Below are 13,944 nucleotides of genomic sequence, written 5' to 3' on the forward strand. Positions count from 1 at the left end.
CTACTGTTCATGCCGAAATTTTTTTTTTGTCCGATTTTTGTCCCTTACATGTTCCGACTACTCGTTTTAAGTTCTTTCAACATTTGATGAACTTTTCTCGAGTTTAATTCAGAACCACCGAACTTGATATTCGTTCATTAAGTTTCGTATGGTATGTAGTCCTTGTGGTGTGAACAATATTTACTAGCGATGTAGATTGTCGTATGTTTTAGAAAAAAAGATTATGTAGTTATTGATACATAATACAATTGAAAGATATATATACATATATATATGCGTCACACGTAATAATACAAATTAAAAAAAATTAATTCACATTAGAAAAAAAAATTAATAAATTCATGCACTTTATAAAGATTAAAGTTTGTTGTTCAAGATATTTGTTTAAAGTTTTTATCATTTAATTTTTATTTTTCACTCTTTTATTCATTTTTGTTCTCTAGTTTACTCGTTTGGTGATAAATTTACATCATGTGGTATCTCAATTATTTCAGTCTTTTGATATTTTTTTCTTCGTTTTTTTGCTGGAGTTGCATCTCTCGTAGACTCTATTTGTAAATTAATAAAAATATGTACATGACATTATTCCTATATTGATATTATTTTGTAAGATCTTTTCCCTTCCACGGCTTCTTTCTTATCTTGACAGGTCAAGCAAAGGAAGGGACCATCCCAAGGCCGTAATTTTCTAGGGTCAGATGTTCCTGCATGTATGGATATACCTTCTCCAGGTTTTATTTCCACTTGGCAAACTGGGCACATGAATAACTTGAACATATTGCAGATCGGGTACTTCGAGTCCAACCTGTAATCCAGAAAAACTGAAACCATTGAAATCCGGGTAGGTGATAACGGGTATAGTTTTTTCCCAAGATATGGACATACACCCCGTGTTTTTATCTTACAACAGACGAGCTCAAAGTGGTTTCTATGTGTTCCCAATGAATCTGAAGTTAGTTTCTTAGTTCGGATAATGTTGATTCTCCTGGTGTATAGAATAGAAAGAGCTTAAACAGTACATAGATACCTTTCTGAAAATGAAGCTGAGCCTTCCTAAAATAATTCCTCTACAGCATCTGGCTCGAAGAAGTCTTCCTTGTCAACCTGAGAAGATGATTCAGAAGGTTTCTTGCGAAACATAGACTTAAAGACTCCTTTCCCTTGCTTCTTTGGAGGTGGTTTTGGAGGATCATGCTTCTCCGGAGGTTTTATATCTACTGCGATACATGTAGTATCATCTCGAAGACCTTTTAACTGTACGGCTTCCTAAAAGCATGGGAGGGTAAAATTGGAGCACCAAATACGGTCAATTCAAACTGAAACAAAGTAAAAATTCAAGTTCAAAGAAAACTACTTTGACAATTTCTGATGCTGCAGCATCTGGTGGCATTCCTCGACAACACTCAAAAGCTGTTTCTGCAGATAATGCGTCCCAAACACCATCACTTTAGATAATAAGTCTGACAACTGCAAATATAGCGATTGTTGTCGTTTTACATAAAACTGTTTTCATTCACAATTGTAAACTATGTGGATCATGGCTCCATGCCTACTTAAATTTTCAGGAACAGATGAAAATAAGAATCTCATGACCTTGCTTTAGAGAAGTCTCCCATAAATAAGATTAGCCAAGGAAATAATAATTTTATTTTTCTTTTCATAAATAATCTTCGATTTCAACAACTATTCTTACTTTACTCGGTCCATAGATTGTGTGTGTGACATGTTTGCCTCTAATGAAGGCATATATCCAAGACAAGAAATGAGTATTGATATGAGGCAGACCAGATGTACATAACTTTTGATCACTTCCACCGAAAAGCTCATAGTCATGGAGAAAATTTTGATATTCATTACATTTAATCGACGGTAACCAAATAACCAATCTCAAACAACTTTGTTGTTAGAATTTGAATGATCTTACATTGCCCTTTTTCAACAATTCTACTATTTACAAATCGAAAGTCTTTTGAAAACTATAATTTTTACATTTTTTTCCTCCCCTGAACAGTTACTGAAAACGTTTTAAGTTTCAATTCTGAAAAAACAACATTTTCCTTCAAAACGAACCTTCACTTGCTTTACATAAGGAACTGGAACTATGAATTCTCCAACATCCATATCTCCAACATCTTAACGGACCAATCTACAATGAACCAACGCACAGATAAGAAATCTACTATTAAAATTCAAAAAACTATGTATAAATTAAAAAGAAAAGTCAGATATAATAATTAAAGGTGCGAGGTGCACACTAGCATAATGAAACAAATGTTCATGGATTTATGTGCAAAATGAATTACATTACCTTGTAATCACATTGAATTCCCAATCCATATTCTATAAACCATTCAACAATAATGGAACTAGTGTTCATGAATTTATGTGAAAAATGAATGATACTACCTTCAATTTCACACTGAATTCCCAATCATGTGAAATTTATAGATGCATGTAACATGAATCGAAGAGGCAAGCAAGTGAAAGAACAATGTAACTTTGTCAAGCTATTCACAGCATACTTCTTTGCAAAACCATGACAAACAGCAGTCTTCGGACATTAAAATTGATGTCAAATTTCATGCATATTTTACTGTGAGTAGAATCGTTTCACAGTCAAATATAAAATCATTGTGCTCTCTCACAGTTAATGTGAAACCAACAATAATTTACTTCGACAAGAATTATACCTCTGTGCCACCTCCGGTATTAAGCCTCCCGACCTCACCTCCACTAGATGTTATTCTTTCCCTTCTATTTAAGAAAAAAATCAAAAAACTGAAGCATTTTTACAGAAAATATACTCCAGAGTACTTGTATGGCCTAGAACAAATAACTTACTCTTCTTCACTGCATTCAAGTCTATGATCTGCTGACAGATAATATATTTCCCCCTCACTGGATTCAAGTATGGCGCGAGAATCACCAACCGAAGCAACTGTTACAATCCATCCTTCGATTATTACAAAGGTCACCGTTGTGCCCGAAGTTTGCGCTGATAGATTAACGGACCAATAATTAGCAGTCATTTGCATGAGAGAAAGACCAAAGGTTGTGTTAAATTTTAAATGATAGATCGGAAGAGAAGTGAAGGGTAGAATTTACATTCAAAATTTTTAGAAAGAATGCTCAGAAGCATAATTATAACTAAAACTGCATGTTTAACAATATAGACCTAAACTGGTTCAAAAAAACATATATAGACCCAAACAAAGTTGCACCTTGATGACAGGTGCAAAAGAAAAGAGGTTCATTTTGTATCCAGTGCAAACATTCATGAATGCCGGTTCCGAAATAGCTGTACCTTTTTCCTGGAAATCTTTATCTGTTTTCACAAACCCTGCAACCAAAGCCCTGGGCAATGCCGAGATCCATTCATTACTGTTAAGATCTCGAGGGATAGCATGCAAAATGTTGGTCAAGAGATTCTCTTTGGAATATATAGCAGCCGCAGATCCATTATGGCCATCAAATAACTGCACGAAAGAATGTGGAAAAAATAATATATGTTAGAAGAAAGTAAAGGGTCGATGCGCATGCCTGATAACATTTTGGATCCCTTCGTAACAATGACAGAAGAAACGTTATTCCGAGAAATGAAGAAAAGAATTCAACTGTCTCCATTTAAGGATAAGAGAAATGTATCACCCAAATCCCAGATAAGCACACATATTAAGGATAAGAGAAATGTATCACCCAAATCCCAAATAAGCACACATAACTTTGATTATTCACAAAGTTATCAGAAGAGATAAGAGACTGCATCCATTATCACGTTTATCACTCCCGTCTGTTCAAATTTTTCTCAAGAAAATAGAAAAGGTGTCACTGTCACCTACATTATCCATCAAATACGTAATTTCTGAGTACCAAGTATCTACAAGCTTTTCAGTAAATGCCAACATTAACAAAATGAAAAATAAGACCAATTGTGACATTTCACACCAATTATCCAATCAATGCTCAAGTAACATCGACCAATTAAATATAAAGTAAAACAAGAAGAACCACGTACCGCAAAAACCGAATATGTGGTGACTCCGTCACCTAATACCTGTTCACATTCTGTCTTAATAAACGTCAGGTCCTCGCCTTTCTTGCTCTGATTGGCCTGACCATGTGAGATTTCAGGCCTCTCAATCTTCTCATTGGCCAATTCCCTCTTTAATAAAACAGATAATGGGGCTGTATGATGGTCATCACTCTTGGACAACATTGCTCGTCTCACAATCCAACCTCAATAACACTAGAATTTAAGATTTTGGTTTTTCGTCCTTCTCTCCTTTCAAAAAAGAACCTTTCAACAAATCAATGCCTTTTGCCTTGTTATCAGTCTATTCCACTCGATCCAATCAACACAAATCTTAAACAAAAAAGGTAGAAAAATAGCAAGTCAAACTAAATAAATTCACAAGGTATCGTATCATGAACACAGAAACCAGAGCAATAATCAAATGAAAAGGACACTTTTTCTTATCCACGTCTCACATATGCCGTAATTAGAAACGAGGTATCAAGATCCTCTTGAATTCAACATACAGAAAACCAACACAAACAATTACGAACAAAGATAACAATATAATCCAAGATTAACGGATACACATCCACTTCGTTAATAGTAGCTCTCTGTCCTTGTGTGTTTTGCCTGATTCTTTTAGTTGTAGTCGCTACTATTGTTCTCATTATCAAATTCCATTTGTATTGTCACACGCCTCTTCATTCTTTACTCTACAAGAAGGCTTGCCGTTAGTTCAGAAGCAAGATTTTATGTTTCGCTCGAAGCCCGGGCCTTTATTCTGTTGTTTGAGAAAGTTTAAATCCCATTGTTCGGATTCCAAATTCGAGGGCGATGATCATGAAAATGAGTTGTACGTCGTTGACGGGAAAATAAATGCTGATGAAAAGGAGGTGGATAGGGTGTGTAAGGTGATGGAGGAAACCTTTGCTTTTGATCGGAATATGGAGACAGTTTTGGATGAATGTGGGGTTGATTTGAGTCATGAATTGGTGTTGCGTGTTCTGGAGAGGTTTAAGCACGCTAGAAAACCTGCATTTCGTTTTTTTTTGCTGGGCGTGTGAGAGGCGTGGATTTGCTCATAATTGGAGCACTTACAATGTGATGCTTAGTATAATGGGAAAGAGCCGGCAATTCGAGACCATGGTGTCGGTTCTTGAAGAAATGGGTGACAAGGATTTGCTTACAATAGAGACTTTTACCATTTGTATAAAAGCATTTGCTGCTGCCAAGGAGGGGACAAAGGCTGTTGGAATTCTTGAATTAATGAAAAAGTTCAAGTTTAAAGTCGGTGCAGAGATGATCAATTGTTTGTTGGATGCACTAGCGAGGGCGAAGCTTGGAAAAGAAGCCCAGGTTTTGTTCGAGAAGCTGGAGCATAGGTTCACCCCAAATTTATGTACTTAGAAATTATAGTTAATCTTGTCCAAGTATATAACTAGCAAATCACAATATAGTGCAGAAACGACCTGCTGGTTTAATGGTGAATAAAGATAAAACAGTAGGCAGTAGACAATGGTTGTTTATGTAAGTTCGAAGATGAAACAAATACAACAAAACAAATACAACACTTGTACACACTCACTTCAGCAGGACTTATCATTTGCCTACTGAAACTCTTAGTTTCTCAACATAATAAAACAAATACAACAAAGTTCTGGAAAATATTCTTTTCCAGATTACAAATTCTTCTCAAAGATATAGTAATGTCAATATGATTGTAGAGAGAGTAAGAAACAGTCACCACAATATGATCTCAAAAGATCAAATAACTATTATGAAGCGTGTGCTGCTTTTCTGTATATTGAACTTGAAGATGGTAAGTAGTTCTGAGTGTTCAAAACGAAGTTCGTATAATATAGAATGTGATTGTTGTTCGGTAACCTATAAACGTCGTTGATCTTGTGTATTTATAGAAGTTTGAATCCAACGTCTATAAACAAAACGGCTTCTTTGACTTCTGATAGAATCAGCTTTATTACCTAAAAAAGTTCCTGCAAAAAGCTTCAGAACAATCAGTCTCGTATCATACCAAAATTGGTAAAACGTATTAAATGACTTTGTTCAGCATTGATGATGCATTTAATACTTGTACTTGGTAAATTAACTGTAACATTTAATATATGATCGATAGGTTCTGATTTAGTAAAAATTCAAGTTCTGCTTCTTTTTATCTAAGTTGATAAGTACTCGAAGAGTACTGCTTTGTTAAGGCGATACGAGAACTTCTGCTTTTATATTATCTTTTGATTTTACTAACGCGGTCTACTGGTTTTGACTATCATCACCACAATTAAATTAAGTCTATCAATTTTTCTCTTTGTGGTGATGCCAAAACCTAGAAGATAGTATGATGAAGAGAGACAAATATATCAAAAATAGATAGCAATTATAACCAAATAATTGATAAGTAAATAAGAAATAAATTAGAGTTTAAAAGAGTATTAATCAGAAGGATTAATCATCAGTTATGATATCCTTGAATAGTGCATCATCAACCTGAGGATCTGGGCTTCTGAAAGATGACTCTGCTTGATGATGATGTCCTCCAGATCTACCTTCTTCTATCATTTCTTCTGTCCTACCCACTGCTTCCCCCTTTTTGGCATCAAAACGAGTGAGTAATTCGTCCATTCGACCAGTAAGATTGATAATGCTGTCATTCATCATCTCCAAAAATGGGCCTTGATTCGAAACGCGATCATTAAGGGCCTGAAGAGATTGAGACTCAATCTTGGCATCGGTGGTTTCAAGTTTCGAATCAGTAGCTTCAACTCTAGTTGAGATTGTGCGAAGACACGAGTCATGATCAGAGATAGTTCGAATAACGTCAGATTGACTGAGCATTATGTTAGCATGACTGGTCAAAACATTTTTCCTGAATAGGCTTGAGTCAACTTCAAGCTTTGCCAATGATTCAGCCGTGTTAATGACTTGTTTCGAAATGCGTTCTCGGAAGAAGTTGGTGGCACTGACTTCACCAGCATGATCGTAGGACAACTGTTTGACAATCTCTGAAACTCTTTCAATATTACGTCGCAGTGTATCAATCTCAATCTCAAGATCAAAGCGATCTTCTTCTGGTGATGGAGTTCTTGCGAGTAGACGTTCTGAAATATCAGCAAGATGAGCAATATGAGCTATGTGAACCGGTGAATCAGTAGGAGGGACAATTAGGGCAGTAGAAGAGGCAATTTCTATTGGAGCAGTAGAAGCAGTAGAGGACCGTTCAGCAGAATTTCCTTCAAAGGCAGTAGATTGGTCAGGATCTGCACTTGCTTCTGGTGGAGTAGCTTCAGTGGTTACCAATTGAGCATCCGCTGGAATGGATTCAGATGGAATGTTCAACAGAGCTTCCATTTCTGCTCGATGTTCTGCAGAAAATGTCTCCAAATTTGGCAGTAGTGAAGCAGCATCTGATCCTTCAGTTGGTTGTTCTAGTGCATGAGCTTCTGTATGAACCACATCATCAGCTTGAGTAGGTTGTGGAGCAGTAGAGGCAGTGACAACAATGGACTGAATTACTTCATCGATTGAAGCTAATTCCCGAACAGAAATAAGAGAAGAAGATTGAGTAGGAAACTTCGGAGATGCATGAGTACTAGAGACCTTAGCTTCTGGTGGAGCTGTAGTCCTTTCCTCAACTGGCTTAGTCTGAGAAAAGTCTGGAATGAAGCCTACTGAATACTGTACAGATTCTTCAAATGTCTGTTCTTGAGCAAGAAGTTGCTCATTCATCATTCTCAGTCAGATAGAATATGGATCACATTCTGATCCTGAGCAGCAGTTGGAATCAAAGCATCAAAATTAAACTGAAGAGTCTTTAAAACTGATTCCAGCTTCTGTCGTTTCAGCTGCTCATGAATGAAACTTCGTCATCTCATTGCTTCAATCACATTTTCGGTTTTGGCAAGTTCATAAACCTTCTCTTCATTCTTTACCATTTTACGAAATGCACCTGGTGTTCTGAAGAATGTGAGAGGATGGAATACTCAAACCGAATACCAATCATCAAAGAAAGTCATTCCTTCATTGGTAGATTTCTCAATCTATTCCAAATGAAGATCAATGCTAGTTAGAACAGATGATTTGGCGTCGTGAAATTGTGATTCTGCAACGAGTTTCCCTTTGCCTTTATCTGAAGATGAGATAGGCATCACGGGCCTAAAAGCAGAAGACCCTGCAGTAGATTCACGAATAACGACTCTAGACGAGGGTCTGAAAGTCAGAGCAGTAGAAGAGGTGGTGGCAAAAGAAGTGGCTCCTGGCTTAGTGACAGGGATAGATTCTTGCAAAGAAGATGTGGCTTCTAGAAACACTTGTCTCAAGGGGGCAGTGTCTAAATTAGCAATGGCTGCTGTTTTCTTGATGCAGAGCACCGTGCAAGGCTTCTTCTTGCTTGGGGTGGCAGGGATAAATGCTTGGGTAGGAGCAGCAGACTCCTCAGAAACTGTTTTATCAGAATCAGTGGAGATAATCACTCTTTTTCTCTTGATCTTCTTCTGAGGTCCTTGAACATCAGTCTGAGCATCTTTCCCTTTTTAGAGCAATAAATTCCACAATAGTTGGCTTTGGCTTCAAGGCAAGCACTTTATCAGCATCTGCCATTGTTACGTAAGAAGCGTCCTGTTCAATAGTGAAAGAAAAACCAGCATCCTCAAGCATTTTGCTGATCCGAACAGCAAAACCAGAATTCTTCCTCAGAACGATATCCTTCAAGATTCTAAACAAGAATCCACTTTAATCCACCTTAAATCCAGAAGTGATGGTCAACATCACTTGTACATTCTCCTTAGTCAATTTGTCAAACGTACCAGCTTTGACCAACAGTGCTTTTGCAATAATATCAACAAGAACTTGATATAATATCTTTAGTAGCTTCTTGAAGCAAGAAGGAGAGAGTTCCTCTCCAGAAGCTGAGAAAGTGACGAGGGCAGCCGGCATCTCCTCCTTAGAAGTATCAGAAAAGTCAGAGATACCTGAGCATGGGAGAAAGAAGGTCGATCCCAATAGGCAGCATCAATTGAAATAGATATATCTCCCTGGGAATAGATGATTTCCCCTTCGTCAACTTTAGTTATGGCATAGAATTCCAAGAGAGCAATCTTGTAGATAATAGCTGGTGCTTTCAGAAACCTTCTGAGACCAGATTTCTCGATGGCTTTAAACATTTTGACCAGATTTTTGTCCTTGATTGTCAGAACTGAAGCAAAATTAACTTGATAAGCATTTAGATTGTAAGCTCCAGCTATTTCTGAAAAAAAAAAAAAAAAGAATTTGGAGTAGATTATGCAGTAGAATGTGAATACAAAAGAAAACAGTAGCTAGTATGCGAAAGATCTGAAAGCGTAAAGGTGAAATGACTGAGAAAAGATGGTTAAATTTAGAATGTATAGCCGTCAGTGGAACATAAGGACACGTGTCAATATGTTTACGGTTGAATTTGAAAAGTTGAGCAGAGAGTGTCAGATATGCCAAAATTTTAAAAATAACTAAAATAGGCGGGCTGTCCAAAGCGGTTACTAAAAAATCAGAAGAAGGTTTATCGTCTTATGATAATATCTACTGGAAGTTATGAAGTACTGAAATATTTTTCAGCATCTTGATAAAAACCAGTAGACACATTGTTTTATCGAAAAGACAAACCTTCTTCTGCTCCTGATAAAGCACGGAAAAGGAAAGGACAGAATAAATAATATTCCTCCTCAATTAATGCAACTAATAAATGCAATTGATACGGGATATGAGGGAATGATAGATGAATCTTGATATTCGTGCATGATATGACCAGTTGGTAGGGGTGTTCATTAAACGGTTTATACCGAAAAAATCGACCAGACCATAAATTTTGGTTTTTTTGGTTCGGTTAAACGGTTTTTTCGGTTGATTTACACCTAAATCTCATTAGGTTCACTATTTTACCGTCTTGCCTTTCTTCTAAACTTTTCACCTTCCACTCCAATCTCTCTACAGCCACCATATCAAATATCAAAGTTCTTAACTTCTTTGACCAACAGTGCTTTTGCAATAATATCAACAAGAACTTGATATAACATCTTTAGTAGCTTCTTGAAGCAAGAAGGAGAGAGTTCCTCTCCAGAAGCTGAGAAAGTGACGAGGGCAGCCGACATCTCCTCCTTAGAAGTATCAGAAAAGTCAGAGATACCTGAGCATGGGAGAAAGAAGGTCGATCCCAATAGGCAGCATCAATTGAAATAGATATATCTCCCTGGGAATAGATGATTTCCCCTTCGTCAACTTTAGTTATGGCATAGAATTCCAAGAGAGCAATCTTGTAGATAATAGCTGGTGCTTTCAGAAACCTTCTGAGACCAGATTTCTCGATGGCTTTAAACATTTTGACCAGATTTTTGTCCTTGATTGTCAGAACTGAAGCAAAATTAACTTGATAAGCATTTAGATTGTAAGCTCCAGCTATTTCTGCAAAAAAAAAAAAAAAGAATTTGGAGTAGATTATGCAGTAGAATGTGAATACAAAAGAAAACAGTAGCTAGTATGCGAAAGATCTGAAAGCGTAAAGGTGAAATGACTGAGAAAAGATGGTTAAATTTAGAATGTATAGCCGTCAGTGGAACATAAGGACACGTGTCAATATGTTTACGGTTGAATTTGAAAAGTTGAGCAGAGAATGTCAGATATGCCAAAATTTTAAAAATAACTAAAATAGGCGGGCTGTCCAAAGCGGTTACTAAAAAATCAGAAGAAGGTTTGTCGTCTTATGATAATATCTACTGGAAGTTATGAACTACTGAAATATTTTTCAGCATCTTGATAAAAACCAGTAGACACATTGTTTTATCGAAAAGACAAACCTTCTTCTGCTCCTGATAAAGCACGGAAAAGGAAAGGACAGAATAAATAATATTCCTCCTCAATTAATGCAACTAATAAATGCAATTGATACGAGATATGAGGGAATGATAGATGACTCTTGATATTCGTGCATGATATGACCAGTTGGTAGGGGTGTTCATTAAACGGTTTATACCGAAAAAAATCGACCAGACCATAAATTTTGGTTTTTTTGGTTCGGTTTAAACGGTTTTTTCGGTCGATTTACACCTAAATCTCATTAGGTTCACTATTTTACCGTCTTGCCTTTCTTCTAAACTTTTCACCTTTCACTCCAATCTCTCTACAGCCACCATATCAAATATCAAAGTTCTTAACTTCTTTGTTGTTTTCTTCCTAAAATATTGAAACACAGGTATGAAGTTTCTTTTTATCATTTAAAAAAAAATGAAGGATACCCATTTACACAAACCGTAATAACCGACCATAATAACCAAACCGTAATACAAAAAAACCAAATCGGACCGAATTATAATGGTTTGGTTTAGGATTAGGCATTCGAAAAACCGTAAACCTAAAAACCGAACCAAAGTTTATTAAAACCGAACCAAACCGATCGTTGCACACCCCTACCAGTTGGATGTCTCTTTAGCTTCTCCAAGACTCTATATAAGTACATGCAATCTGACAAATTAAGTTATGTATACGAATAACAAATAAGAATAAATGGATGATGTAAAAGTTCTCTCGGAGTCTTCTCCAGAGTCTGAAACAGCAGAGGAATGGCAAGGACAATTTCCAGCTTCTCGTAAGATGATGTTTGAAGACATCTGTTTTCAAGATATGAAGACTTGGAAGAAATTCCTTGACCTGTAATATGAACAATCAGTTAGATTGTTCTTTTTTAGAAGGACTAAGCTGCGGAATCATCCCTTTCAGCAACCAGGATCATGCAAAGTGAGGGGATTCCAGCAGAGCTTAGTTAGGTTCCTGCTGAAGAACTCAGTACTTCTGAAGTACTTCAAACTGCTGAAATCAACAAAATGTAATAGATAAAACAATATAATGCATCTGTTTTATGAATGAAATATTCCATTTTGTCATATCTCTTTTTATCTACTACTTTTTACTTAATGCAAATAAATAAATAAATAAAAATAAAAGATGAGAAAAACTTAGTCTAAATAATTTAATGCCAGATGACTCTTTGTCTTCCTCCTATTCCTTCAAGTCTCGTCTATAAATAAAATCACTTCAGCTCTAATGACATTTAAACTCCAATGGATTGTGAAGCAGCACACATGTTCCTCATCCTTCATGGACACCTCAACGTTTGCAGGAGTTAAAACAAGGTGCAGAAGAATTCATCTTTGCGGAGGTTATGTCCATTTGGACTACTGCTCATGACCTCCAATTAATCAATACAGGAGAATTTTCTGCTTCTGCTAGGCAGAGGTCACTTGAAAGATGGTTCAAGAGGCTTGCTCGAGTTGATCACATATCCGAGCTGGTCAAGGATGATGTGCTGAACCACATGCTACTGTCAAGGGAGTGGGAGTTTCTTGATCTAGTTGCCAATTCCGAAAACTTTCGGAATATTAGGAGTCATGATTTGAACAACTGGTTTATGTTGTGGCAAGATGCTGTAGAAAGAAGTTTGAATCAAGTTGTAAGGCGTCGATTTTATTTTCAATAAAATATCAGTAATTGCCCAAAATTGTCTTTTTTCTTATAAAAAAACTGATATCAGATGAGTAACAGATAACTGATAATAAGTAACAAACTGATAACAACAAGGTACTCAAGTTAAATCAAATAAACCAAGAACATTGCGAAAATAAGATAACCTATTCTCAGGCAGAGGCTTTGTAAAGATGTCTGCTGCTTGTTGATCAGTAGAAACGTATTGCAGACGAATGTCCTTCTTCTGCACATGATCTCTAATGAAATGATGTATGATATCTATGTGCTTTGTTCTGGAATGAAGTACTGGATTTTGTGTGATTGCTATAGGTATTGTCACAGAATATGGGTGATTTAGAAGCTTGAACTCCATAGTCTTTAAGTTGTTGTATCCACAGTATTTGAGAGCAGCAGCTTCCAGCAGCAAGGTATTCTACTTCTGCAGTAGAAGTAGCTATGGAAGTCTGCTTTTTACAAAACCAGGAGATTAGCCTATCACCAAGAAATTGACAAAAACCACTTGTGCTTTTTTTGTCTAATTTGCAACCTGCATAATCAGCATCTGAATATCCATAAAATTGAAAGATGAATCATTAGGATACCATAAGCCGACATTTTGAGTGCCCTTCAAATATTTCAGTATGTGTTTAGCAGCAATGTAATGTGACTGCTTAGGGTTAGATTGAAATCTTGCACAAATACAGACAATAAACATAATATCAGGTCTACTAACAGTAAGGTATAACAGTGAACCAATAAGACCACGATACTGAATTACCTCTACTGAAATTCCATTTTCATCCTTGTCAAGTTTAGTAGATGAGCTCATAGGAGTAGAAGCAGCCGAGCATGTTTCCATACCAAACTTTTTTAGTAGTTCCTTAGTGTACTTAGCCTGATTTAAGAAGATTTCAGTATCAAGTTGCTTGATCTGCAGTCCTAGGAAGAATGTTAATTCTCCCATCATGCTCATTTCAAATTATTCTTGCATTAATTTGGAGAACCTTGCACACAATTTGGGGTTAGTACCCAAAGATAATGTCATCAACATAAATCTGTACTAGCAGAATGTTCTTATTCTTAACTAAAGTGAACAAAGTTTTGTCTACTGTGCAGATAGTAAAATCATGATTGACTAGAAATTGTGAGAGCGTGTCATACCAAGCTTGAGGTACATGTTTTAAACCTTACAAGGCTTTGTGTAATTTAAATACATGATTTGGTAAGAAATGATCGATAAAACCTGGAGGTTGTTCAACGTAGACTTCTTCTTGTAGTAGACCATTTAGGAATGCATATTTTACGTCCATCTGATAAACTTTGATATTCTTAAAAGCAGCAAATGCCAAAAATATTCTGATAGATTCAAGCCTTGCTACTGGTGCATAGGTTTCATCGTAGTATATTCCTTCTTCTTGTCTGAAACTTTTAGC

The 13,944-nt window shown here is 36.3% G+C and overlaps 1 pseudogene; it reads right to left on the reverse strand.

The window, feature by feature from the left end:
• Positions 1 to 588: 588 nt before the first annotated feature.
• Positions 589 to 5,417, reverse strand: LOC140810352 (probable protein phosphatase 2C 12; annotated as a pseudogene).
• Positions 5,418 to 13,944: the final 8,527 nt, after the last annotated feature.

Source organism: Primulina eburnea, chromosome 13 (assembly GCF_022965805.1).
Source record: "Primulina eburnea isolate SZY01 chromosome 13, ASM2296580v1, whole genome shotgun sequence".
Classification (NCBI taxonomy): Eukaryota; Viridiplantae; Streptophyta; class Magnoliopsida; order Lamiales; family Gesneriaceae; genus Primulina; species Primulina eburnea.